We start from the raw sequence: 5,501 nt of genomic DNA on the forward strand, positions 1-5,501 counted from the left end.
GTTCATCCCTGCCCCTTCTTTTTGCCTGGTACCTTTGTATCTTCCTTGGATACCCTCCCCTGACCATCCTGGGGGCAACGGTCCTGCCTCCATTCTTTTCGAGGACAGCCCTGGTCCGCTTCCTTCACAGCTCCCCAGCACAACCTGTAATCCTCTTGTGTGTGTGTGTGTGTGTGTGTGTGTGTGTGTGTGTGTGTGTGTGTTCCTATGGCCTGGCAGGAGGAAGGGACTACCAGGCTTTGTGTCCAGGCTCAGCCCAGGGCTTGGCACATAGTAACTGCTCAAGAAATATTTGTGCACCAACTAATGACCCATCAGGGCTGCGTTCTTGGAAAAAAGAGAACGAGGCTGTGCCTCTGGGAGTCAGTACCCTTCCCTGAACTGCCACATCCCACAAAGGGGGGGAGTCTCACAGAAAGCAGCTCCCACACTCAGCCGGATCCCCAAGGCTGCCCTTGTCATTAGGAATGAGGTTCACACGACAGGCTAAAAGCTTGCGGTCCTGGTGGCCACACCCCCACTGGAAGTCACACTGCCCTGCACAGAGGGTCAGGCCATTCTGCCCCAGGGGACGTGCAAGCCTCATTCCACTGTCCTTCACTCTTAAAATAGATTTAAGGCCACCCTGCAGGGGAGGACCACTGCAGTTTCAGAACTGGAAGGTCAGAGCCTGAGGGTCCTGAATCCCTGTGGGGTTGAAGGGGGCTGAGGCCGCTTGGTGGGGCATCAGCGGAACAGGCAGGCCTCTGGCTCCCAGGTCTGATTCTATCCACCGTCTCCCCATGGGACCTCCTGTGTTGTGAGAATGGGAGCCCGCCCAGCTCACCATTTGAGGCCATGTATTCGGAGCGAGGTGTTAAACTGGGACTTCCTGGGGGCGCCTGGGTGGCTCAGTTGGTTGAGCATCCCACTTGGGCTCGGGTCATGATCTCCCGGTTCCAGAGTTCAAGCCCCGCGTGGGGCTCTGCACTGACCGTGTGGAGCCTGCTTCGAATTCTCTCTCTGCCCCTCCCCCCACACTCACTCTCTCTCAAAATAATTAAACAAACATTTAAAAACACCAAACTGGGACTCTCTTCTTTCTCTCCAGCATCAACGTCAATAATAGTACAAGCAGTAACAACAGCCACTATGATTGACCTGCACCGTGTGTAAGACACTCAGTGTAACTTGACTTATTCTCACAATGGCCGTATGACTTGGTAACAGTATCATCTCAGTTCACAGATCAAGAGCCAGAGCGGGTGAGGGGTGTGCCTGCGGTCTGAGTAGAGATCTGAACTCAGGTCCGTGGAACACTAAAGCCAATGCCCTCACCCACCACCAGGCTCGGGCCGCCCTTCCGTCCTCCCACTGGCACCAGGGCCTGGACCAGACCTCTGGGTCCCGTCCTCCTTCCCTGCCCCTTGGCCCCGCAGGGTCAGTGCCTGAGCAAACCACTCAAGGCTTCTCTTAACATCCCCTGGTCCCGACGAGCCGCCCCGTCACTCAGCGACTGCCCGGGCTGGCTGCCTGGGTCTGAGCCGAGGTGCAGGGAGGGGAGAGCCGCGTGAGCGTTACAAGCGCTGCCCTGTCAGGGGCCTTTGTCTCTCCCATAATTGGGACCCAGCCGTCTCTCCAGGCCCCTGAGACCCGGCGAGGCTGTGGGCCAAGTCCCTGGCAGAGCAGCCGGCTGAGGACGCTGAGTGGAAGCAGATGTGCCCGGGGCCACGTCTGGCCTGGTGCCCGGGGAGCCCTCAGAGCTCCGGAGCTGGGAGGATGATCAGTTTTTAGAGCCGAGGGGGGCTGAACACAGGACAAAGCAGCCTCAGAGCCAAATATTTTCATCTGTCTGGTTAAAGAAAGAAATCAAATCTTCATTTTTGTTGTCTATACCAGAGCCGGTGCTGAGCCAAAGGCCAATTAGAGATTGACCTTACGGAGGGGGAGCCTGGGCCCATGGCAGGGACTTGCCCAAGGTCACCCCACACCTTGTGGACTATGACACATGATACAAATTAGGGTGACGATCGGGGTCCCCGACCTTCCTCTGGCAAGGTACTCATGAACATCTTTCTTGTCTGGCCTGAATGTGGGCCTCAGAGCCACGAGGTTTTCCAGAAGAGACACCTGCCATTCTAGGAAGGGGGAAGATAGCCAGTGTCCCCCTGTTTAGTCAGGTTAACTCCTGCTCCAAGGCCACAGGGGCTCCTTAACCAGCTCTGCACTGTGACTGGGAACCCTGGGTTCAAGTCCTGAGTCTGTCTCTGACATGCTGTGTGACCTTGGCAAGCTGCTTCTTTTCTCTGGGCCTTAGTTTTTTCATCTGAAAAATCGGGTAATGGTATACTAAGGTCTTCTAGACAGCAGAGGGTATATTTTGAAAATCTGGTCCCTTGTCCATTTCTTGAGAGCTTCCAAAGCCAACCCTCTGAGATAGCAGGAGCAGTATTAACCACTCTCTGGAAGGGAACTGACAGCTCAGAGAGGTGAAGTGACTTGCTCAATGACACACAGCATCCACAAAGCTGGATGGAGGTTTCTTGATTTCTAGCTCTGTGGTCATCTGCTCTCCAGGAGACCACTGCTCTCCCTGCCAGATCACACAGGGACAGTAGGGATGGCCTTCAGCTCTGAGGTCCTCCACCGGCCCTCATGGGGGAGCTGAAAATGACGGGAAGGGTCAAAGCACTGAGGATTGCTCCACCTTCCTAATAAAAGCGGTTTCAGAGGTTCAACACGGTGCTTGGCCTTCTACCCTCGTCAGCACCCCTGTTGGAGAGTGAGGTCAGCTGGCCTCTGCTTGGACCGCTTCCGGACAGGGAGCTCACTGCTTCCTGGGGCAGGTTAGCTAGGGTTGTGAGAAAGCACCCTCCACCTGACTCCTTGTCAAGGCCTCTCCCGGAAAGAGGCCCGTCTGCCGCTGCCTTGCTCCGAGAGCTGAGGAGTCTCCAGCAGCCCCCTCACCGGGCTCCCACTGCTGGAGAGCCCCCTCCCCCGAGGCTGGGGCCGCCCTGCCGCAGGCAGGAGGGAGCCGGCCTCTCTCTGCCCCTGGCAGCACGAGAGGAACCTGGGAGCCCTTTGGCAGGACCTCGAGGGGGAAGGGAGGAGACTGGTAGGACGGGCCAGCAGAAGACTCGTTGGTCTGGAAATGAGAACACCTGAGTCTGTGCAACGCTGAATCTGCCAGTAACTTGCTAGGTAATCTGGGATGAGTTGTTTTGCTTCTCCTGGCCTTCGTTTTCTCATCTGTAGAATGGGGGACGTTCATAACCCCTGACCAGCAGGGCCCATGGGGCTGGTATAAAACCTGATGGGAGGGGTGGTTGGAGGTGAGACCTTTGCACACGCAAGCACTCGGCACAGGTGAGGATTGTGCAGAGAGAAATCATCTCCAGGTGTGACTCTGGACAAATCTGAGCCCCTTCGGAGGCTGTGGGCGGGTCCTCAGGCAGGTGTACCCGTGACCTTAGGACGCCTGCTTCACAAACTTCACAGACCACTGGGTCCTGGGGCTGCGCCATGGGACAAGGGACATGGGGCCGATAGGGCAGGAAGCTTATTCCCTTCTGTTGGCAATTCAAAACAGTTTTTAACATATCGAAGCAACCATGGATACGTTATGAAGCAGAAGGAGGATGTGGTGGACAGACGGAAGCTAAAACCTGAGGTTGAAGACCCTTCAAGACAATGGTAGGCTTTGCCCCGCCTGGCTCTGCCCTGCTCCCTCCCCGCCCCCACTGCCATCCCCCCCCCCGCCCCCCCCCCGCTGGTGCCTGTCCCATTTTCTTTCTTTAGGAGTGGGACCTTCAGGGAGAAAGTTTGTGTGGCCCCGGGACCGCACAGTCAACCCAACAAAATCAAATTTCTGATTAACACACACCCCTCCAGGGCCCTCCTTTGTCAACGCCACTCTTCTTGTTCATTACCGACGTGCCATTGAGAGGTCTTGGCTAAATGTCCGAGCTCATTTCCCTTCCTTAGAAATGATAGTTGCTGTCATCATCATCATCGCCTTCTGGCGCAGGCAGGTATCAGAATCTGCTTTTTCGAAAAAGCCAGACCTAAGCAATGAGTCTGTCTGACCCTGGTCTCACCTGGGAAGGCTGGGGTTCAGAGAAGCTCGGGGTGTTCCCCAGGTCATTCCTCAGACAGTCCCAGGGACACAGATCCCCTGGGACCTTGCTGGACGCAGGTTCCGACCGCAAACCAACATGCATTTCCAGTACTTTCCCCGGGGCGAGTCAGTGCTGCTGGTTCAAGGCCACCCTTGGGCCCCGCAGCCATTCAGTGACTGAGCTGGGGCTGGTGCCTGCCCACCCTCCTTGCACCTGCCTGCGGTGTGACCTGAAAAGCACTGAGCCTGAGGGCAGGCTTAGGCGGTGCTGCATCCCAAAGAAGCCAGGTCTTCTCTGTCTGTCTGAACAATTAGAAGATTTGTTACAAGACTGTAACAAGAGGCTAACATACTGTAGCCTCCAGTGTGATCAGTGACGCAGGCAAGAATCATCAATGCGTGCTAGGACCACAGGGTAAGAGGCATCGGGTGGCAGGATACCCTCCGTCTTGAAGTGTCCCCCCCCCCCCCAAAGATTACTTGTTAACTACAGAGGGGAGTGTGCTTTGGTGCTGGGAGACCTGGCAGTCCCCACCCTCATGGGCCATCAGGCTGGACCTTGGCCATGGTGAGATACCACCCTTGCCAGAGATGTTTGGCCTGAGGCTAACATGGGAATCTCGTGGCACCTTCCGCAGGACATCTGGCCTGGGTTCTCCAAAGGATCTAGGACCATGAGGAACAAAGTAGGGGAGACATCACAGCCCGATGCCATACGCCATGTTTGATTGGATCCTGGACTGGGAAAAAATAGAAGCCACACAAAGAACGTTTGGGAGGCCACCAGGGAAACGTGATGTTAGGTGTTAGGTGTTCGTGTTGTTCGTGTTAGGTGATGTTGCCCAGTTAATGCTGGTTATCTCCGATGTGGAGCTGGTGTGGGATTGTGGAGGGGAATGTCCTGCTCTGGGGACACACACCCTGCGGTGTTCGGGGATGGGCTATCATGAATGCCCACCTTCCTTTTGGATGGTTGGCAAAAGTGAAGTGTGTGCGTGTGTGTGTGTGGAGAGGGAGAGGGAGGGGGACATCCAGAGCCAGCTGGCCACACACACACACACAGAGGTGGAGAGGCCGTGGCGAGATGTTCACAGTCGGTCATCTCAGCCATTCCATGCGTTTAGACACGTCTCCAGATAAGAACGCGGGAATCGATGGAAAAGAACAAAACAGGCACCGAAAAGCCATAAATCCTGACTGAAATCTCTCGGAGAGAACTACAGACAAGACTTAAGACTTCTCTCCTGTGACAGATAAGTGTCTTAAATATCCTCTCCACCCATCTTCTCTGCAGTCTCACTTATTATGGAAACGGTTTCCTATAAAATACCCCCTGCCTCTCTTTTCGAATCCTTCTTTTTGAAGGTTAGATGCCCGCGTGTGATGTTTCACTCTGGTATCTACA

At 55.3% G+C, this 5,501-nt stretch overlaps 1 long non-coding RNA gene across 1 annotated transcript; it reads left to right on the forward strand.

The window, feature by feature from the left end:
• Positions 1-2,849: 2,849 nt before the first annotated feature.
• Positions 2,850-5,098, forward strand: LOC132663046 (uncharacterized). The gene is made up of 3 exons (XR_009602826.2): positions 2,850-3,180; positions 3,569-3,672; positions 4,735-5,098. It is a non-coding gene; the product is annotated as an uncharacterized LOC132663046 (long non-coding RNA).
• Positions 5,099-5,501: the final 403 nt, after the last annotated feature.

Source organism: Panthera onca, chromosome D4, assembly GCF_046562875.1.
Source record: "Panthera onca isolate mPanOnc1 chromosome D4, mPanOnc1 haplotype 2, whole genome shotgun sequence".
Classification (NCBI taxonomy): domain Eukaryota; kingdom Metazoa; phylum Chordata; class Mammalia; order Carnivora; family Felidae; genus Panthera; species Panthera onca.